General features: G+C 42.9%; 1 long non-coding RNA gene across 1 annotated transcript; it reads right to left on the bottom strand.

Annotated features, from left to right (window-relative positions):
• Positions 1-8,122: 8,122 nt before the first annotated feature.
• LOC110307205 lies at positions 8,123-19,823 on the bottom strand. Its single transcript, XR_002379364.2, has 4 exons — positions 19,545-19,823; positions 18,368-18,491; positions 9,094-9,209; positions 8,123-8,983 (listed from the first exon to the last, which is right to left on the bottom strand). It is a non-coding gene; the product is annotated as an uncharacterized LOC110307205 (long non-coding RNA).
• Positions 19,824-23,547: the final 3,724 nt, after the last annotated feature.

Here is a 23,547-nt window from a genome sequence, read left to right as displayed (position 1 = left end):
TGCTGCTACATCAGATGTTTACATGGATACTAGGACTGCAAAACTGGGTTATGCCTGCACTGCAAGCACTTTACCAACTGAGCCATCTCCTCTAACCCTGAACTCTTCTTTTAGGAGCATGTGTTTTAGACACAGTTGTTTTGGGGGAAAGCTGTCTAAGAGACAGAGAGGGCTAGAGTGATGACTGGGAAGCTATGATGTTCTAATCAGGATGCAAACTGGGTGTTGTCATTACCTCCAGGAGTGTCTTAGTTAGGATTCCTATTGTTGTGAAGAGACACCATGACCATGGCAACTCTTATAAAGAAAACCATTGAATTGGGGCTGGCTTACAGGTGCAGAGGTTCAGTCCATTATCATCATGGTGGGAAGCATGGCAGCATGCAGGTACACATGGTGTTAGAGAAGGAGCTGAGAGTTCTACATCTTGATATGCAGGCAGCGGAAGGAAACTGTGTGTCACACTGGCTTGTGCATAGGAGACCTCAAAGCCCACTCCCACAGTGACACACTTCCTCCAAGGCCACATCTACTTCCATGATAGTACTGCTCCCTATGCACCAAGCATTCCAGCACATGACTCTATGGGGCCATACCTGTTCAAACCACAAGGAGTCTGTGCTCAATACCACAACTGTGCTTTTGTCTGTGAGCATCACCTAAATTCTCCTCCCATATCCATGACCATTCCTTCATCTATTGTTCCAGGATAATGGGACACAAGTTTATGAAGCAGTAGGCAGGCAGGAATGTGCAAAAATCATCTAAAATATTCTTCAGTTGAAACCAAAACCCAATGGAAATATACGAAGTGAGAGTAGCAATCATGTCAGCCATCTGTCTGAAAGGCACTCACACCCTTAGAGCAAATCCAAAGAAGGAAAAACACTAAGTTTTGGGATCATGCCCAGGATTCTTTTCTTCTAAATATAGAAACAAATATTTAAATCCCCGGTGCCTTTACACCAGCTGTCCTGGTCGCTCCCGTGGCTCTACCTTCCACAAGTCAACTGCTGCTTCTCCCTGGGCATCACCTAGGATGATGCAATCAGTTTGTTTCCATTCAATTATGCAGGGATCCGGGAAAGGATGCAGCATTCAGACCAGACACAGCAAGCTGCTTAGCATTTTAGAATGCTTTCCAGATCCTAATGGCCCATCAATGACATCAAAGTGGAGAGTTTCTATAGTTGCTTCATCTTGAAAGGCAGAGGCAGCACTTGCTAGTTTATTTAAGTCCCTTAATTATTCACTATCAGTACAGAAAATATCCTTTGAGAATTTGACATGGAAAGGAAGGTTTAGCCTAGGCAAACTGTATAAAAAATAGGGCAGTGGGGATAAAGGTCCATAGCCAGGACAGTTTCTCTCTCCACAGTGACCACAGTCTTGCCCCAGACACCCCTGGTAATTATATAGACAGTTGAGACACAGCTGACTGCAGGAGTGATGCTGACCATCTGGCATGTACATCTGGCTAGTCACCAGTAGACGTGGCCCTGAAGCACCTTGGGCCAAGTCTTCCCAGAAGGAGGCCAAGTGGGGGTGACATCATTTTAATTTGATAATTAAATAATCGTCATGTATTTTATATGACTAACAGATGAAATGGAGATTATGAGGTAGCAGATTAAGCCTCTATATTTGCCTTCCTTATGAACTATCGGAACACTGTGGGAAGAGTCGCCCTGAGTGAGTCTGCATCTTAGTAATAATAATACGTCTCCATCTCCATTTGTCGTAAGGATTCTGCGATGCTTGCATTGACACAGCACCATTATCACACATCACATTCCAGTCATCACATTCATGAGGTAGAGTAAAAGTAGCTTCCAGGTAAATGAATGCTTGAAGATAGTTATCCCTGTGTGGAACTCATGGGAACAATGGAAAAGACCTATCCAGCATGAAGAAACATCATTAGTGATATGTTCACTATCTCTGGTTCAAATTATGCACACGTTCCCAGATCCCACTCATTTGTGTGGGTCAGTTTGTTCTTGGGTTACTAAAATAATTATACGTGTAAGCAAGATGTCTAACTAGATGTGCGCAGAAAAAAATAAATAAATGCTGTTTGTGTTTTATTGCAAACACCTTACCCTGGCTACCACACACGACCATGGCTTATAGAGGACTTGGCTGCCATTTGTTTGCAATGGCCGTAACAAACACTTGAGAGAGCTAGAATGCCTCTCTCTGGTAGCTTCCGCCTGCCTATTTCTCTAGGTAAATCTACCGTCAAGAAACAGCAGGCACAGCTGTTGAGTTAGCTGGAAAGACAGCGACCATCCTAGATGCTACATCTATAGACCACTCTGTCTTCTTGTTGATGACTTCGGCTACCTGACCTTCATGGGTCAGTCTCAGTAAAGAAAATGCACCATGAGGAGGGTGCATCTTCCAAGCCATTAAACAAATGTTGCATCGAAAAAGAAGCAAAACGTCCCACTTTTAAAATGTGACCTCTGGAATTCAGAGACATCCCGCAGCTGCCGCCTCCAGGAATCCACCTCCCCTGCTTCACAAAGGGTTCCATATTTTGCCAGTAATAAAATTTTATTAGTAACATGTCAAATACGTCGTAAAATACAGTTACCTTTCTTCTTCCTCCCAGCTTAAAAAAAAATCCAATCAAAACTTCAAACCATGACCCAAATATTTTTAAAAGTGAAAAAGACATATTTTAGGTTATGTAACAGATACACATTTCCCCAAAAATAAATGTTGTAGAACGCCATCTGCTCCGCATCTGAGTGTGTTCCCACGGAGCCAGACTTCTGCTGCTCCCCCTTCATTAATGGGTTATTATGACACAGGATTTCACAATAGCGATACCAAGAACTCATGACCAGAAGAGAGCCTGACAAAACCGCTTGCCATGCTCAAACTAGACAACTTATGCAACTCTTCATTTACCTTGATCCTTCTCCACCCCTATAACTGGGGGGGAAAAAGGGGGGTCCCTGGCAGGGGCAGGGTCTTGTAAAGAATAGAGCTCAAATGGAGTTTGAACCAAGGAGTAAAGAAAACAACCGGAGTGACTTTCTAGCTTGGAGTTGCCAACACCTAGAATCTTGGGTTTAACATCGAGTATTTTGAACCACTGCTACAGATTTGACCAAGCAAAAGATTGTCAAAGTCTTGTTAACTCTGGAAGCGTTTTACGCTTGCTCCAGTGTGATCATGTGGAGCTCCCCACGGAGGGGAGAAATGCACTGACTGGTTAAGACAGTGACAGAACTCTTACTCATGCTCCACTTATGCATTTGATTTGGACCCAAACTTCCAACCATCAAAATCAATTTCCACGCACATTTCACTGTGTTATATTTGTGACTATTTGGGACAAATGTTTTATGGCTTTGTGATATTTCTTTTTGCCATTTATTTCTTTCCCTCTGGTTTTTTTCCCCCTTTCAGACAAGGCTGTTGCATGTGGCCCAGGGCTGATCTCTAAGTCACTATACAGCTGAGGAAAACCTTGACCTCCTGACCCTCTTGCCTCTACCTCGTAGGCACTGGGATTGCAGTCGTGCGAGACTCACGCCCATCTGTGTTTTATGTTTCTTAAAAGGAAAAACAAAACAAAACAAAATGTGCTATGGAAAACAGACACAAGCATCTATGTGTACGCTTACATTAGCAGTTCCGTCTTGAAATTACAAATAACCTTTCTATTCAAAATAGCATTTACTCAGAAATACTGACAAAATGAAGACATGGGTCCCATTGAAGACTTTAAAAAAAAAAGAACCTGTGTTTTTAACAAGAAACTGGATGTCCAAGGGGATTTCAGAAGTACCAACCCAAAAGAATGTTCTTAACTCAGCCAACTGTATAAAGCAAGCCTTGAGGAAAGACAGAATTATCTTCATGTGGGAATTTTGTCCCAAAATGTAACAATTTTTAGACATGATTCACTCTTTCAAAAAATGGCACTTGTCATGTTGCTAACATATAGTAATAAAGTTTAAGAATATGTAAGTTGACATATATTACATAAAGTATTTGAATTAATTATATACAATCTTTGATTGTTTCCAACACAGGGATTTTTCTCAACAAAACATAGCTATCATACTGAATTCTAGAAACAAGAAAACTACCTTACCTCACAAGCACTCGGTGACTAAGTCTTGTCACTTTTTAACAGGAACTGTGTTCAATCAATAATGTTACCATGAACGGATTCTAGTTTGGTAAACTCTGGAACTCTTTCTCAGAGGAACTCAGCCAGAATTTTTAAGCTATTATCCTCCTATGACTATCTCTGGGCAGATCAATGTCCATGCAAGAGAGAATGGACAGAAGACTGGGGATTAGGGACAAACTGCAAGTCAGAGAGGCAGCTCATGGGTCAGAGAGAAGAAAGATGGCTTCAGTAGCAGGTGTTTTGTTTTGTTTTGTTTTGTTTTAAAAAATCCCCAAATCCATTCAAATCAAAAGACACATGAACAAAAGCTGGCTCTCTAACCTTATTCATGCCAGACCCAGCTTTTAGGCCGTGGTCTACCCATTATGATTGTCCTTTACAGCTTTCCTTGACATCAATCTTAACCTGATTCACCCTATAAAAGAACAAGAAACTAGAGAGATGGAGGGGGTGTTGTATACTTTGTTTCCCTGCCACCTCCCAAGCAAACATCTGAGGTGAGTGTAGACTAGCCTCAGTACCCAGGCAACACAAGCATCCTACGCTTGCCAGCGTAAAATAGGCTGTGAAGCACAGTGTGTGCATCCCTTTCCTGACCTGCTCCGTGTGAGCAAAACTCCCTCTTCCCTGTGCATCTTATCGCCTGCAAACACTTTTGGAGAAAGATGTCGGGTAAACATTCCAATTTGGAAAAGAAGAGGCAAGTGTCAAATTCTCTCCGTCATCTTCTAGGGAAACCGAGCAAGGTGGCTGTGTGTCGCTCAGGTCCTGCCCCCAGGTCTGGCACAGTGCTCAACCCTAGGAGTATTTTAGTGAGTGCTGAACTGTACTTCTGTCTGAGTCCCTGGGCACCGTCTTGCTTAATCTTGAGATGTGGCCCATGCATTTGAATATATGCATTTGTACACAGCCTCAGGATTTAGCATCTCCTCCAGCTGTAGTTTCTGGGCTTTTGTTTGTTTGTTTGTTTTTCCTTCACTAGTCTGTTCAGAGTCCAGGTTCAGTGGCATTTTGAGGTAATCCCATACTTCACACTGTTCAAACCTCATCTGTGCTGAGTGGAATCTAAGGTTAGGCATCATTGCTGAATCCATCCACTCAGGCGGCAGGTGCTTTATGTACAGTGGCCACACGGAGGAGAACATGAGCACAGCAAGCAATAGACCCTGGCAGAGCAAGCAATAGACCCTGGCATGGAACAATCTAGTCTTTCACTTAGGGGCCCTGCCTGTCACCGCTCCCCTGGCCCTTGATTTTCTCTATTTCTCACCTCCTTTCCTAGTGTCTGTGTGTTCTTCATTGCCAGGTTCATGTGTGTGTGTGTGTTAGGAGGGTGTCTGTGCATACATATCTGTGTATATATCTATGTGTGTATCTGCATATATCTGTGTATGTGTGTCTCTGTGTGTGTGTGTGTGTGTGTGAGCATCTGTGTGTATCCATGAGTATCTCTGCTTCTCCATCTCTTTGTGTCTGTTTCTCTCATGTGTGCATGTATGTGTATCTGTATGTCTGTGTGTTTGTGTGTGCATACTTGCATGTGTCTCCATCTCTCTGTGTGTATGTGTGTGTGCATCTCTGTGTGTGTTCTTTTTGCCACACCACCCTCAGGAGAGCTGTACATCAATGATGCTCAGATTGCTCATCTCAGTTCCCTCATCCCAAGGATGGCTTCTGTCTCCAAAGGAAGGATGCCTAGAGACAAAAGAGCTGTAACAGATACATGCAGAAGTCATGATCAAAGCAAACCTGGATAGAATCTCCCTATATCCCAGCATGCCCTGGTGAAGTCACAGCTATCCACGGGCTAACCCGGGAGAGTCTGCAGAATTTAAATACAAGTTAGAAAAAAAATCAAGATAACACTTGTCAACTCCTTATCTATGAGCTGTTTATTAGGGAAAATTATTTCCACTAAAAAGTATTTTTTAAATCATCTGTTTTTAAATCAATGCATACTTAAATAAAAGAAGAATCACAGATACCACTGGCTTCTAAGACAGCTTATATACGAATGTATAGATCAAAGCACTCAGGTACGATGTCTTGAAATAAAATGGATTTTTACATCTGTTACTGGTTCTTTGTCTGGGAGTTCTGGCTTTGTTTAATGTTTCTGACACACAGGAAATATTACAAATTTACACTTTCTTGATTTTTCTTCCTCCTTTTCCTTCTATCCCAAAATAAGCATCTTTCTATACTTAGCCTTTGTAAGCATGTGCATTTTTACAATGTCACTCCTGTTATCGTTGGTGACCTCTTTTTAGAGACCTTGACATAAGTCACACCAGGTGTGCATTTCAGTAAAAACTTAAAAAGCATTAGATAACTGATTCTATTTTTTAGACTTATAATGGCATACTAATCCTATCAAATTTGGAGTTTCGGACTAGTCTCTATTTTAAATAAATCAATATTTTTGAAAGAAGTTTTCTGAGAAATGAAGCCTTTTATAAGCAATGAAATAAAAATATTAAAAGTCTGTGCCAAATCTTGCTCTCCAATTAAATCCAAAACATTTTAAATATTTATATATGCATTTCAAAGACATCTCACCATTCATACTCACTTGTCTGTAAGTCTTTACCTCTTATTATAAATGGTACTTTATTCTAAAGTAATTTCCTTAATGTTGATTGATAAATCTGACACTTGGATCAACTGGGCATCTTTGTAATCTTGCACAATACAAAGCAGTTAGAGCCCCTGTATTCCTTGAGCACATCACTTTAGTGATCCACCAAGGGGCCAAGTGAGGAATCCGTACAGTAAGATGCAGACAGCCTCGGTTACAAGTCAGAGCCTCAGCTGGGGATGACACTGTGTGGACAGTGGCCATATTTGAGCTACAAAAGCTTGATTATCTTGATCTAGCGTCGTCTTCCTGTCTGTCATCGTTCTGTCCAAAGCTTAGAAAGCACACCTGTAAGCAAATGTCGTGAAGCCCTTAGCAGGATTTCCACGCCACCCCTGCACGGCTTGCTTTAGAATCTTGCCTTTGCTGGCTTCTCGGCCATAGTCTCCCTAACACTAATCTTTGAGTCTTTGGTATTTTCTTAAATACACCTTTGGCACCGAGTTTCCCCAGTCGATTTTATCAGTAACAGTTCTTTAAATGAAATACTCCATTGGACAAAAACTTCAGACCCTGGATTCAGACGTCTCACTCAAACCTCAAAAACACACGATGAATCACTTCCAGCAGTTTCATAAACCTATCCAACTTGTTAAATCATCGCCCTTCAAACTGTAAAACATAGGAACTTATCTAGAATTCTCCCCAAAGGCATTCTCTGACATTTTGTTAAGCGGTAAGCGATCGACTACTGTACAAAAATCAGTGCAATGTTTTACTCTGGCACCTCGCGTGAGCTCTGAGCAAGGCGAAGCAATATCATCATGTCTAAATTTTGTCGTTCTCACCAACTTTCCAGAGCAGGTTTTTAAAAAACATATAAACCTACTAAAAAACCATGTTCTTCCTGCCTACCCATTTCCTGAGCTTCACAGCCTATAAGGAAAAAACAAAGCTCATAATAAAGTCTAAACTCTTAAAGGCCCATGACAAGTTTTAATCAACCCGTAGAACTTAAAGATGATCCTATATGCAATGCTAATTTACTACAGCTCATTCTTAGAGAAAAGGTCTGCTCAGACCAAATAAGGATAATCATCAACGACAACAACAACAACAAAAATAAATAAATAAAAAAGAAAGTAAATGAGCTTGGGGGGAGGGGCCGGGAGGGAGGACCCAGCTGTCACAGTCAGCAAGCAAGCCTGTCTGCAAGCAAGCCTGTGCTGCCCCCTCTTGGCTGCCACTCATGGTTAAGGACACTAATGACAAACAAACGTCGGGCACAGTGACCAGCCAAAGCATTTCCGAAGGAACGAATCTCATGGAGTCTAGAAAATTAGATTCATTCCACCTTTAACCCTCAGGGTCACAGCATTATCAATTTAATATGCTTTCTCTCTCTCTCTCTCTCTCTCTCTCTCTCTCTCTCTCTCTCTCTCTCTCTCTCTCCTACTTTTCAATAAGAGTGACTGAATTTAGGTGAAGGAATTTTAATCTAACACATTTACTAAAGATCAATCCATTTCTATCTCAAAAAACAAAAAAAACCAAAAAACCAAAAAAGTAACCAAATCAAACAAACAGAAAACAAAACAAAAAACCACCACCAACAACAACAAAACCAAAAAGACCCAAAACCCCTTCCTTCTAATGCATCAGTCCATTGTTTTACAATAAAATGGGCATATTTCCATTCATGGTGATGGCACTAGGGGGTGCTGGGTAATACCCATGATCCTCTCCCCTTGGTTCAGCATGCATCTCATCACTGAGATCAAGTGCACTGGTAATGAGGGTTTTCTATTAACATCTTCACTATAAACAGTTCAGGCATTTAGAAACAGAATATCAATGAACTTAACAGTTACTTTTTAATTCATTTTATAAATGAGCAACTGAGAATTTTGCTCCAAGTGGTCACCAGTGTAGCCCATCCCATAGATGGCGCTCTCCGAAGTGTAAGGCACAATGTGGTAGGAGTGCAGCTCTTCATAGTAAAGAGACTGGGAACAGCACTCCTGTACCATAAACTTCAGCCGTTTTCTTGCATCAGAATAAGCAGTCTTATAGCAGGGAGCTTCCTTGAAGTATTCATAGCTCTCTTTCTCCGTCTCTAGGTGTATCTTCCTCAGCAAATTGTTAATTAACACAGACCTTCTTAGGTAGGTTTCTGGGTCTTCAAGAAACCTGAGCTTCTCCAGGGAAAGTTTGAGGATGCAAGTCCTGTCTTCCGGTAATATCAGGTGCTAGGAAGCAAACAGAACCGTTATTCGCCACACACAGGACACTAAAAACTAGAGCTTTGTGCTACCAACGACATTCGGGAGGGAGACTTAGGAGAAAAATAAACCCTTACTTTTGGAAAATACCCATGGTAACCTTGATGTAGATCTTCTTCTTCTGCATATTTTCTCTTAAAGTAGGCTACTTTCGACGTTGTTGATGAATATAATAGGACTTCTCTTGGATAAGCTAAAATAGAAAAACAGTTGGAGAAAGGTCAGGTGGCATTGCAGCCAAGAACATTTCATCATATAGAGACCATTCGTAAGCAGAAACCCAGCCACCCCAGAGATTGCCACCTGTTCACCAAACAGCACAGTCGCTGGCAATTGTCTTAAGGTCACAATACTACTGACGGAGAAATGCCATTTGAGACACAAAATAGATTGTCGAGTTTAGGGTTCTACGTCCATTTCCTTGTGCAGTTCCAGAAATCAAGTTCAAGTGAGGTTTAATTTTGTGTGCGAAGGAAACTTCTCTTTGTAACAAGTGAAAACCACTACAGAAAACCACAGCCCATCGAATTGCAGAGTTGTGGAGCCAAAGGACACATTTACAAGAGGTGCCCACACATAAAGCTCAGGGAACATTGCAGAACAGCGGGTAGAAAGATAGTCAGAGATTCTGTCTCCTAGTAACATTGGAAACTACACACAAAGTCTAACCGACATGACCACCCAGATGTGAGCTGAGCAAGGACAGACAGATCAAACTGGACAGAAAGAAGCCCAAGAGGCATCAAGCTTATACAAAGAGCTACAGGCAACTTAGGAACGCTAGGAGTGGGAGCCGCTATCCTCCCTAGGGGAGAGCACACCAATTGTCCAGCGCTAAATGTGTTGGCCATGAAAATAGATACACAAGTGACATCATATGGACTAAGAGCTATATAGAGAAATAAGCAAATACATATACGTCATGCAAAAACAATTGATAAAGAGAGAGAACTGTGAATTTGAAGAAGAGTGGGAGGGGTGTTTGGGAGAGTTTAGAGGAAAGAAAAAGAAGGGGGAAATATAATTAAAATACAATTTCAAAAATAAACAAATTTTAACTAATTGATATAATGGTCCTGACATTTAGCATAATTGAGGTTAATAATGAGGAAATTATATATGTATTGTAGTGTAATATGTGAAAGTAGAAAACCTTTGTTTCCTCCTTGAAAATACGACCGCAACTGAGCTTTCTGACTTTAAAAGAAAAACAATTTAGAGGTCGCAGATTTCCAAAGGAGTTCCCAGAATGTACTCTAGATGGCACTGTGGCCACAGAAAGGAAGCAAGATCAAACTCCCAACACATCAGATTCCAATTCAAAACAGAGAGAACTAGAAAACCCAGTCCCTTTGGTATTCACTCAACCTCTGCAGTCCAGAGGGGAAAGCAAGCTTACATTTGAACTTTGTTTACTTCACCCTAACCCAATAGTTCAGTTAGAACCAAATGATTCACAAAATAATTAGCATATAAAGACATGTAGGCTTAATAAATTTACACTGACACTTGATGCTTTTCCTCTAAACTCTAGAGTTTTTACAGGCTTAAATATTGAAAATGTGCTCTTCAATAACCTGCTTTGTGTCGTGTTTCCTTCATCTTGGAGCCATGCCTGCCTAGCTTCACACAGCCCTCCCTCCTGCAGCTGGATGCTCTTCCTGAGCCAGTAAGGAAAGCCTCATACCTCACCTCAAGCATCCCAAAACCTCACTGCTGTCACTGTGGATTAGAAACCCAAGAGATCCCTAAGCTAGTATGCGTGTGTTTTATTAAGGGATCCAGGATTCAAAGCACGTGTGCATCTGACCAAAAGGAGAAGGTAACACGATGAGGACACGTGACTGAAGTTCCGAGAACAGAGTTCCTGGATTGGATGAGCAAAACACAGTTTATGTCGATTTCTCACTTACTTGAAAGGGTTAGGGGAAAAAATAAAACCGATCAAATAAATAAAACAAATGCATCTGCCCCCAAACCCAGTTTGCTCTCCTTTCCTTTTTCTTTTGTTGTTTTTTGTTTTTTGTTTGTTTGTTCTTTTGTAAGATACAGAGACTGCTAGGGTTACATTGAAAGCTATTCATCAGATAACTAAATAACAAAGCTTTTGCTTATCCCTTGTAATAATGACTCCTATTGTGTGCATGCACACATGTACATGTGAACATGTGGTGTGTGTGTGTGTGTGTGTGTAGTATTGGGTATGTATGGGTTCCTGTCTGTGTACACACCTATGTGCACATGCAAGCAGAGTCCAGAGGTCAACATGGGTTTTCTTCCATGATTGGTCTCCACCCTACTCATTCGAGATAGGGGCTCTCACTGAACCTAGATTCACAATTGAGTAGACTAGCTAGCCAGTGACCCCTAGGGAGCCTCTTGCCCTCAACTTATTAGCATACAGGCTATAGGTCCTTACCACAGCCTGGCTTTTACAGGGGTGCTTGGGCTCCAAACCCAGGTTCCCCTGCTTATACAGCAAGCACTTTACATGCTGAGCCATAAACGTCCTCTATTCCTCTTTAATTAATTGTCTGACTAACTGATCTAACAGTGGTTCTCAAATGTTAACACACACCAGAATCTCCTGTAGGGCTTCTTAACTACTGGGCCCTTTGCTCACCTTTCCAGTGGGTCCAGGGGGGGGGGAACTTTTGCACCAAATCCAACTGAGATCTATGCCAGCTAGCCTGGGAACACATTTTGATATCCCGAGTGTTACAGCACCAGGCAACTGTACTAGCAGGCCCTAAATGTTGAACTCAGCCAATCAACTGACACCCAAACAACTGGGTTGATTGATATTGTTATTGTGATTTCTGCCTCCCTTTGTCAGCTTGGGTGCTTTCTCTTTTTTTGCACCATGAACAAAGCCAACTTACATTGTAATTACACAGTAAAGAATAAAGTCTATTTTCAACAGCAGTCCCCAGGTTCACCTTAAGAGGATCAGTGCCTATTGTTAACACTGGCACTTGGGCAGGTCACAATGTTTCTTGGAAAAATCTAATGAATTACTCTAGTGAAGGGAAGAGTGAGGAAAGACTTGGAAATTAGAAGCACAGCCTTGCCGTAAGCAACATTGTTTCCATCTATACATGTGTCCTTTATTACATATTGGCTTGCTTTGCCATCTTAAGTATGTAGCCATTTGAGAGCAACACAATGGACTGCAAATTGCAGCCTGGAGCACCAGGTGTCAAATTTACTGTTCTGTCCTCCACTCCCCACTGATCCTCCAGGGAAGCTATTTCAATTTAACAGATCAATATATATATATCAATATATATATATATATATATATATATATATATATATATATATATATATATATATATATATATATATATGAGAGATGCATGGATGATGCCTAGATGCATGGATGGATGCATGGATGGATGCATTAATTCATGAATGCATGCATGGATGGATGGACAGACAGACAGAATCAGTGACTGATTCTGGGTCACTATATTCCAGAAGTTACACTAAAATATAGAATGCAACAGACCCTGAAAATACAAAGCAAATTCTCAGAGGTCTAGACTTGAGCCTGTTCCTCCTGGGCGAGGAAGGCTCTTAGTCACTCAGTTTATTGTTCTTGAGGAACGCCCCCCACCCCACACACACACACCCCACTGGTGAATTACTGAGCACCTTTGCCACTGCTGTCAGTTTAGCAAGTCCCTCCATGCTGGCTGCCTGGCTCTTTGCAATGTTTTCCACATCACTTTTTGGAGGATGGTTTTAGCCATTTTGAGGCTAAAGCGTGTAGCCAACGTAAGTTGCTACATCTGTTACTTGCTAGATTAAAACTCAAAATCTTCTGAGCTGGCAGCTATGCGTTTTGGCCGTGCCTTTCAGCCTCCTCTGAGCACAGAGGAGCAAACCAGGGCCCAGAGGAGACTCTAGCTGACAGCCAGTTGTGTAGCTAAGAGTTGGGGGTCTGCAAGTGGGTGGAGGCATAGATCTCCTCTCAGGCTCTCTTAGTTGTGTGACTTTAAACCAATTGCCTAGACTCATCACAAACCTCATTTGTTTAGTGGCCTTGATCATGCACTGTGACATCACACCTAATACACGGTAAGCCTGCGGTTGCAGGTCGAATAATGAGCCAATAAGACAGAGCAGTCTCACAAAAGCCAAGTGCCCCCCACCCTACCTGCTCTGATCTAAAGATCATTTCCACCACCCAGCCACTCGGAGAGGATTGTTTATTAGTTGAAAACCTCCAGGAAGATAGTTCATTTTACAAATCCCACACCAGCTCTGAGACTGCGTTTCTGGTGTGTTACTTAATGGTTATACATTTGTGGCTAAAGGAAAAGAGGGCTGTCTTCTAAACATTCAGCTCATCTCCTGGATAATTCATCAGTGCTAATCTGAATAATCAAAGATGTTCACTTGTCGAGATTGAGTTGACGGAGATAAATGTGCTTAAGTTCCAGCAGCCAAAAAAAAAAAAGCTTGCAGTTCACCTAAAATCCAATGAAATAAACAAGACCAAAATGACTATATGCCTTTAGAGTCAGCATTCTAGGGTCTGGGGATAATAATACATAAGCTACAAAACTGAATTGAGCTGAGCTGGAATTTTTTTTTTTTCTGAAGCAAAATAGCTAATGCTGGTTTGAACATAAAACTTACTTTTCATGTTGTAGCCTCTGGGTTACACAAAATGTCTGTGCCAGGCTCCATGAATGTCACAGCATAGGAGCTCAACAAGTAACACAACAGAAGCCACAGGTCAGAGTGACCCACCTGTCATTAGAGCCCTGGCAGGGCAGTTCATACATAGGCCTTGCAATAAATGCTTAAAATGCAATTACAAACGATTGTTTCCTTATTGTTCTGCCATTGCCCTCCAGGCAACTGGGATCCTGTGAGCATTCAAGCGATTTCATTTGGTAGGAGGCCCAGGGACAGTACATTAAAGAAGCATCATCAACAAATTAATTTATAAACACTTTGAAAGGGCAGACAGCTGCGAAAGAACAATCCCCACCTCGGTAATTTTTCTTTTTAGGTCAAAGGAGATACCCAAGAAAAAGTAAGGAGCTTGTGCGTGCGTTTACTACTTTCATCTTAGTAGTCTTTAATTTTCCCAGTGTTCTAAAGAACACATAGTTTTAAAAAAAAGGGGGGTGGGTGGGAGCAAGCTGAAGCCACCTGGTTAGAGGTGTGCATCCCAGCCATGGACAGAAGGAGCGGAGGCTGATCTGTGGGGAAAGTACACACTAGCCACAGCCGATGCCCATCGTAGATAAAGCCTGGTCTTATCCTTTCTCGTTTTGTGATGTTAGCCTCTGGCCTTTGAAAGTCTACCTGTCTGTCTAAACCGTGCTTAGCCAATAGGAAAAGTATCTCATGTGGCAGTTTTTATCCTAAGGCTGTAAATACTTTGGTTTCAAATTATCTAATGTAGCGCTGGTGATGTAACTCAGTAGAGCACCCAGCTTGCACGCACGGGGACTTGGGTTCAATCCTCGGTGTAGTCAGGAAAACACAAAACAAACAGCAACAATGAGAATTATCTCATCTGACCCGTTAGCCGTGCTCGGCGGTCTTTCTGCATGGCTTAAAGCGCTCCAGCAGGACAAAACCCAGCTCTGTCATTTGTTCTGTGTCTTTGGGAAAGAGACTGGCTTTTCTCTTTTTCATGGGGTTGGGGTGGGGGAACAATTTTCAAAGTACTGATTTGTATGTCATTTAGCTGACAGGATGCTTTAAAATCACTTTCTTTGGTGTCTGTCACATGAGCTCATAATTTCAGTTCAATTGCTGTTATGCAGCATTGTTGCAATGACCCCTTTTCAAAAAAAAACATGAATATATATCTGACTCAGAAGCATCCTATTATATGTAGGGCATTTATGTCCTCATTTGTGTGAACCACAGGTTACATAAAACATTCATGAGTACGTTCATGAAGGCAGATGGGAACAAAGTCCAAGGCGGCACTACCCCGCTTCTCATGGACATATAGCTTTGCTGATATTTGACAGTGCTCTATCAGCTACCTTCATTCCGTCAATACCCCCACAAACACCCAGTACCTTTCTGTATGATCTGCTCTCTAACAGCAGAGTTCAGTGTCGGTGTTTAGCTCTGAATCAATGGAGTAATCTTTTTCTTCAGGTTTATCATCTACTCCAGGCACAATATTGATTTTATTGGCAGTTTCAGATTCCCAACAAGTTGCAGATTCTGCAAGGCTTTCTTAGGGACTTCCAGGGATACTGATGGCCAGTGATTTCTCGAGGTAGCAGCAACACTGTCTGCTCTGAGCCAAAGCACAGACATGGACTATTGAACAGAGCACCAGCAATCCCATAAGCCCATCCTGTTCTACTGATCACTGAGCCAGAGAGAACACCATTAAACAAGAGGTGATCACCTAGGCAATAAGGAAGTTACGAGGCACCACAGCCAGGCTTCGCCAATGACCGAAGCCGAAAACAGCGAGCTTGCAGAGCACACCTTAAGATTTACAGCTTTCTGGGGGGGGTATGGTGCCCCTAACCCTGCATCCTTCACTTCACAACACAGGATTGACAGAGAATGAAAATTGACCAAGCAACCTTTCTGATATGAAATATCAAAAAAAAATCTAACTGATAATATCTAGAGAAACACTTTAACTCTTGTGTGTACCCAGGGCCAGTGCTCAGAGAGGAGAGTTTTGACTCCTGACCTGTGGGTCACAGAGTCATTTAGAGAGTCCTAAGTGGTATCATTCACACCATCTTTTGTTTATATATTACCCATCCATATTTTATTTGGGCTGCCCTGACCAAGGCCAGCTTTGCTCTTGTTGTCCAAGGTCGGTGTGACACTCAAGTCCAACCCCCATTCACTTTTCTGGGAGCCTTTGCTCTGCTCTTACAGGGCTTTATGCTTGATCTTACGGTGTCTGATTTGGGTTCCCAACTAGAGGTTCACTAGCAAGAAAATGGTCTTTACCAGTGAGGTGCTTTTCTTCTATGGTATGGAACATCCTTGTGTAGCACTGTATTCAAGCTCAGACAATCCCCCAAAGCCACTGTCTGTCTCACCCCAATATGATCTCTTCGATAATGTCCCCAGCTTTTTCATGTCCTGGCCCTTTGGCTAAGCACCTGAAGTCTCACGGACTCTCTACTACATCCCTGCAGGGTTCCCAGTCTCACACGTGATCTCTTCCCCACCCGCTCAACCATTAGTATTTAGAAGTCTCCTATCTCTCTGCTGTTGGGAAGATGCTCTCTTGAAAATGTGAAAGCAAATCGTTGGACTTTCTTTTCCTAAATATAAGGCTTTTACAGTACTGAACACAACATTAGTAAGCCCTTACTGTCTTTCACTAGTGCCACCCCCTCATTATTCCCACTGAGAATTGTTAGCAGAAACTGGATGGGTCGGTATTGGTATCTTTGTATAGTTTTGACTGGGAAAAAAATTAAAGTAATTGTGTTAGAGTAATAGGGGGAAATAAAGTACTAGAAGTATTTAAATAGACAACTCATTTTTCAAAATTAAATGTAAATAAAAAACTTAACAAGACTAGCTTCTGCAGGACCCCAGGCCCAACATGGAGGCAGGTTTCTCTTCCTTCGCCTCAGTTCTGAGTTTGGTCAGTTCATGCTTGCCTCTGTTTCTGAAAAGGCTATTTTTCATTTTTACGTTTACATTTTTATACTTGTATTTTTACATATTTTATATTTCACTTCATATGTGTGTTTTCATGTCAGTTTCAGAAGCCTGCGCTGCCCAGGCAGGCAGTCTAAGCTGGCTCTGCGCTGGCTTTCAGGGACACTTTGGACTCCAATGTTTACCCCGTTGAAACCAAGTCATGAGCAGGGAACCAGGGAATAGAAGCCTTGATGTAGATTTCAAGGACTCTGTTGTGTCTCAAGGCATCTTCGAGGCCTTACAGAAGTTTCATGACATGAATCCGAACATGAATGTTAATGTGCTCCTAAAAACTTCAGCATAGAGTGCATAGAGTGAGCAGCTGGAGATGGAAGGCTGTCACCAGATCCTGGTTTCATCCCTAAGCCCTTGTTTGCCCTGAGCTTGATCTAGGCATCATATCCCAGACACACATACTCTTTATAACCCAGAGTGTGCAAGCATGGAAGGCAGCTACAGTGATGAGGGTCACTGCAGATTCACTGCAGCTGTGAACCCACCAACATCACTAGGATTAAGTATTTACTATCTTCATAGCATTTACTTTTTTAAAAAATTAAGGACTAAATACTATGATAATTTTAAAACAGGCATGTTCACCAAAATCTGCACCGTATATATTCTGCATATTCGACTTTCATGATGAAAGTCAAGACTAAATTTTGAGAAGCCCTTTGACTTTTTGATTGTGACAGTTGTCTCAATGGACTAGCAAGTGACATTCACAAGCATTTAAGAACATAGGGGGTTTAAACTTCTATGTATATTGCATAAGAAATGGGATATATATATATATATAATATATGTGTATAAATTATAAAACTAATACATATATACAGGAACCAATCATCATGGCTGAGAAAGAGCCATGCACAAACACTTACACACACCCCTGGAAGACCGCAGTAAGTCTCATCTGTCTCCACAAATTTGTTCCTCACAATAAAACATGGTAATTATCATGGAAGAAGAGAGGAGGGTGGCTGGTACTAAGAGCTAATGAACAGTTTTGGGTGTTGTATATATCATTATCTTAGCCTCTAATATTAAATGGACGATTTCAAGGTCTCATGACATTCATAAAGCCATATGAAATCAGAGCAAGTTTTTGGATAGGAATCTGAATGGATCCCCTCCAACTGGAGGGTACATCTTTTGGAATTTGTCATTATCATTCGATGGGCTAGTCACCTCTGGCAGGGTACTGCCCAGAGATGCCTCAGTACACACAAAGTTCCAAGGTGCTAGGGACCTGAACATTTGTTTATGCATCAAATTCAGTCTTATAATTGGGAAGAAAGTAGTTAACTCTCCATGGTCTCTACCATAAGTCTCCATGTAAATTAGCATTCCAAAAGTCCCCACAACCTCCTATGGCAACTTGAAGGATTCTCTCTTGGTTTCTTTCACCCCAGACCCACACGGCCAGTGTGCTCAGAAAGCTTCCACTTGCCATCTTCCGGGAGCCAGGCTCCCTCACTTGACCCACCCAATTCACAGGGGTCTAAGCGAGGAAAGTCTGCCAGCCTACAAATGTCCTTTTTACAGAAAACCTTTATTGACTTCTCCCCAGCAACCGCCCATATAAACAGCCCCCTCTATTGATCCTGGGATGTTACATTAGCGTTTATTTCTCTGGATACATATTTAAACAGTAATTTCTCTTCAGAGGGTGATTACCTGGTAATGCTGACTCAGATCGAAGAGTGTATGTCTAGGACAGCCTCAGAAGATTTGGTGAGAACTCCCCTTGGCACATGGAACATGTCTCACAGCCTCGGGCTCATGAATGGGGACCTGGGATCTTGAAACAAGGAGACATAGTGGCATAAGACACCTCTAAAGAATCAGGGATACAGGGACATGAATTAGTTATCAGGGCAGGAGAAAGCGGGTGGGGGGGGGGCGGCACTGAGACGTTTGAGGTGGGGCCGATCTGGGACATGGTTTAGAAAGAAAGATAAACCTTCAAACTCAGGATCACTTAAGTTTAAGTAGGAGCGACGTCAACTCCCCCTAAGAGATCTGAAAAGTGCACAATAGCTCATCTTGCCAGTGATTTACTCGAGCGGTTATTTTGGGGAAATGTGATTTAAAAAAAAAAATCACAGCCAGCTCTTGTATAATTTTAGGCTGCATCACCCTCCAAAATCACAAAGCAATTAACTCAAAACACCATAACTTGGTCTTTCTCTGACATACTGACTCTTTCTGGCAAGGTCTGAAGTAGCTGCTCCACGTTTGAAGATAGTTCTCAGCAAAGGGTTCCGTCTAACCACACCTAGTCTGCATGGCTGTGTGCTCACGGATCTCATCATCTTCTATATTTAGAGAGACGGGCTTTCCAAGGGAAGACGGGCATCCAATAAGGACGATCCCATCTAGAGAGGTGAGTTACTATGGTTACTGCTCAGGAGGCTGAGGACCAGTGAACCACTGCTCCTGGCCAGCTGGACCCTTTCCAGATGAGGACCTAAAACAGAAGCCCGTGTTGACTGAATTTCGTGGAGCCTACTTCGTGTCGTTTTATTCATAACCACGGACTGCCTTTGGGAGCTGCCTCCAGCTCTCCAGTCTCGGGCAGCCAGGCAAAGCAAAATCAAGGAAGGTGGAAAACTTCTAAGCACTAACAGACAGTAGCGAACAGAGGGGGAGTCCCAATATGCAATCCTGGCATTTAAAAAATCAAATCAAATTATTCGGGACCAGTGGCTGGTCACTTTTCAATGGCTGGGGGCAGGGTGGGATCCGAGGCCAAGTCCCTAACCTCCAGCGGTAGGGAACGCGTCTTCTCTGGGCCTCGGGTCAGATGCCTGGCTGGAGGGGTCCTGGCAAACCTTGAGAGGGGTCCACTCACCCGAAGACTGCGAGTGAAAATGTTTCACAGCTCCTGTTTTTTCGCGAAGGTGTCACTCTTCGGACGGGTTCTGACAGCGACAGCAGCGGCGGCAGCGACTGCAGCTCGGCGGGGCGGCCGGCTCCTGCAGGTCGGTCCCTCCTTCTCTGAAGCGCCTCTCGCTCCGGCTCAGAACGCGAGGCGGGCGCGCGGCTTTTCTAGGCGCGCATTGGACCAAAGGGAGCAGATGTTATCCGGTTGCTAGGAGCGTTGCTAGGAGGCGATGACGCCCCTCCACCGCCCGAAGCAACTTTCCTGAAGGTCTCAGGCGCCAGAGGGGGCTACTGAGAGCCAGACTGGGAGCTCTACCGGGAAGGAAGGCTGAGAACGAGGGGTCCAGCCACGGGTCACGCTGACTTGGTCCAGGAGAGCTGGCGACGCGGGAGCGGGAGCGTCGCGGGCCTGAGCGTTAAGAGGAGTCTCGCGTCCCAGAAAACGGTCACTCACTGGAGCCTGGATTGGTGTCCCTATGGAAGTTGAATGTGGGGACAGAGGTGGAACTGCATTTAAAGGTGTGAGGGATCCTTTCGCTCCGGGACTGTAACCCACTGTGTTCCTGTTACTACAAGCAGGTTTGAGCAGTTGACGACTTAAAAGAGGGAAATATTAATCCATGAAACTCAATCCTGAGTCTAATTCCTTTGGGCACCCTATAGGGCTTCCTCCTAAAACGGGGTCAAGAATTTGTGAGGATGGCACCGGGTAGATGAGGGGGAGCGTTTCCATGGGGTGTTCCCATGGTCTAGTGTTCTGCCTTTATACCATTAGATTTCATCTAAATGAGAGAAGAAAATAAACCCTTCAATTAATATGAAATGTTCTATAAAAAATTAATCACAGAAATGACATGAGGTTGGAAGAAAGATGTAGGGGTTTCCAGGGATAGTGGTCCCGGGAGTGGGAAATGAATGTGATCAAAACACATTGCATACCTGTATTAAGTTCTCAAAAGACAAATAAAATGTATCTTTTTAAATGCACCTCAAAAGGGTACTCTCCACAAAGGATACTGGGGAAACTACATATGTTTCGATCATTTTTGCTTTAATGTAATTTCCACAAAGGTTTGCACCCTCTCCAACTTCTTGATAGAGCTTATTTTGATTCAGTTTTTGTTCGTTGCTTCTCATCGTGGCTGTTGTGAAATGGTTTTATTTTATTGGGGGGGGGGAGAAGACTGCAAGAACCTCAAAGTGGGAACATCTGAGAAGCCAATGAGCAAATTCAAGAAAGGAAACCAAAATACCTAGTAAAGAAATTCTGCTTAGCATGCTCCCTTGATGATAAATTTCTCCTAAGAAAGGAGTACAGAATTTCCCTGGCTCCCTAGAGAGTTGGGCCAGGGCCAGGATAGAAGTCAGCACCCCTGGGACTCACTTAGAAAGAAATACTGTGTTTAGATCCAAGCCAGGCTGCTGCTGCATAGCACTGGGTTAAGTACTAAGGGGTGGGGGTGGGGGCAGCCATCTTCAAGGCTAGCGGGGTACAGTATGATCCCACAGTTCAGAGGTCTCCAGTACCTACTTAATGCCTTTGCCAAGCTTTAATCTGTGGAAGTGTGTTTGCCCTGAGGTTTGAGACGATCATGAGGTAATCTGGAGATGTGTAAAGAAATAATAAGTAGCCAAGGCAGGCTAAGGAGCTAATGATCACTAAGTTACTGTTATGCGTCTAAGGGGGAACTCTGAGAACAGTTGTGATCCCCCAGACAACCAGCAGTATGTCACATTGCTACTTCACTGTGGGCAGCAAGAGACTAAAACGGGGCTGCCATCTCTTTCCTTCTCTAGCTCTTCCCTGGGACTCTCTATACCTTTGACCTTCAGTTCCAGTCACACTGGACTCTCCTCTACCATGTTTGGAGAAGGTCCCAAGGTCTCCTGAGTTATGTGAATGATATTTCTTGTTTAACGTGCCTGCCTCCCTCTCACCTGGCTTCCTCCCATTCAGCCTGCAAGATGCTGTTTAAATACATTCTCATTGCAGCTTTCCCAATTACAGCCCAACTCACACTCCCCAACCCACCCTAAAGTACTGCTGCCACACTCTAAATGAGTTCCCTCAGGATAATAGGGGAGTGCCTGGCACATAGCATACAGCTCCAGGTACATGCCAGAGAGCACAGAGCCTAACACTCTTAAGCCAGTCATCTGAACTGAGTGTGAGTCCTCTGAGTTGAACTGTCCTCTCTTACTTAAAAATGGGCCAGGACAACAGCAAGAGAGGTGAAGGGCTTGCCAGGAAAACATAAGACCTGAGTTCAATCTCCAGAACCCATCTTTAAAAGTTGAGCATGATGGCATATACTCCCAAGGCAATTATATATATATATATGGGTACACTGCCCATCCCTAGTAATGGGTTATGGGTACAGTGCAATGTATTTGAATAGATGAGGGAACCCGGTCTTCTGTGATGTAACTTCCTGGTGCTTGTCACATCTCCCTTTCGTATAGGGCTCCCATAAGAAAAACAATAAACATTAATAGACACGGGTCAGGGTGATATCAGGATGACAGCATAAGCCTTACAGTAAAACTAAAAATAGAATAAAGGCACAGCTCTTAATCCCTGTGGGCCCATTGATATCTGCAAAGATTTGTGTTGTTGTTTGGTGACAGTATCTTGCTGCATATACCAGGCCAGCTTTGAACTCTCGACCTCCTGCCTCTCAGCTTTCTGAGCGCTGAGATAACAGGCCTGTCTCACTATGTCCAGACTGTAGCAGGTGGAACGGCACAGATGTTTTTACTTCTGCCAGCCTCCCGTTGAGCCGTAGTCCCAAATCCTCCCGGAGAAACATCCCCAGAAACTGTAAGGCTCAGAGGAAGCTTTAAGGTGTTTATATGATGCAGTTCATTGGTAAAATGTTATTGGAGGTGGTTCATGTTTTCAAAGTAACCCTACACAAAGCACTACTGGTAACTAAGGACTGAGTGGGAGAAATATAGTCTTCCTTAGAGAAGAAGATAACACCAACTGGTTATCCAAACCAAAACCACACTTGCAAGTAACACTATAACCAAACAGGTTGTATTTGTGTGTTTAGGAATATATATATTCCTATATACAGAAATGCATATAACAATAATTATTTTTAAAATAGGCCATGAATTTGAAAGAGAACATGGAGGAATATATAGGAGGGCCTGGGAGGAAGGAGAGCAAAGTGGGAATGATGTAATTGCTATGTCAAGAAATAAGTCAAAGATGTAAACAGGGGTTTTATGTTATAAATAAGCCATGTTATAGGCTTTTTAAAAAACTACCATACGGGCTAGAAAACACAATGGGAAAAGATCCATGGCCATAGAATGGGGTACCACTCTAGCTCTTAAGGATGGGAATGTCTCAGTTGAAGAATGAGGAAGCAGCAGAACTCCTAGGCAGAGTTCTGGAGGTTCCAGGTGATACAGTTTAAGCATAGATTACTGAAGACCTGTTTCTCCTCTTTTCTTCTTTCTTTACAACTTAAGATGTGGGTTTTGATACCTTAATACAGCACTTGGGGCTCACTGTGGCCCACACATAGAAGCATCCAGCCTCGCCCAGGCTACCAGCTCAGAATCCAGCCCTTTACCCTGGACATAGAGCCATCATTTCACCAGTGTCCTCACAGCCCTGGAGTGCTTGAAATCCAATCACTTTGGCCAGCCTATAATGTCCTAGTGCAGCCATGGGTGAGAGGAACCTCGGGGGCGGGGGACGAAGGGAGAAGCAAGCTCAGCACTACCATAGTGACAACACTGGAAAGAAACTCATTTCAGAGGATGAACAGAATAGACGCTGTCAGGGTGTGAGACGCTGTCTAGAGAATTCTTACAACTTCCTGTTCATTTTCCCAGGCACATAAACCACAATCCCCAACTATTTTAAAAAGAAAAAGTTATCACATTTATATTTAGTGTGTGTGTGCATGGATGAACATGCATGTTCATGGATGAACCAGGGCACATGTGTGGAG

The sequence above is a fragment of the Mus caroli genome, chromosome 12, assembly GCF_900094665.2.
Source record: "Mus caroli chromosome 12, CAROLI_EIJ_v1.1, whole genome shotgun sequence".
NCBI classification, from domain to species: Eukaryota; Metazoa; Chordata; class Mammalia; order Rodentia; family Muridae; genus Mus; species Mus caroli.
The sequence above is the reverse complement of the archived record's forward strand: the minus strand, read 5'-3'. Positions and strand labels throughout refer to the sequence as shown.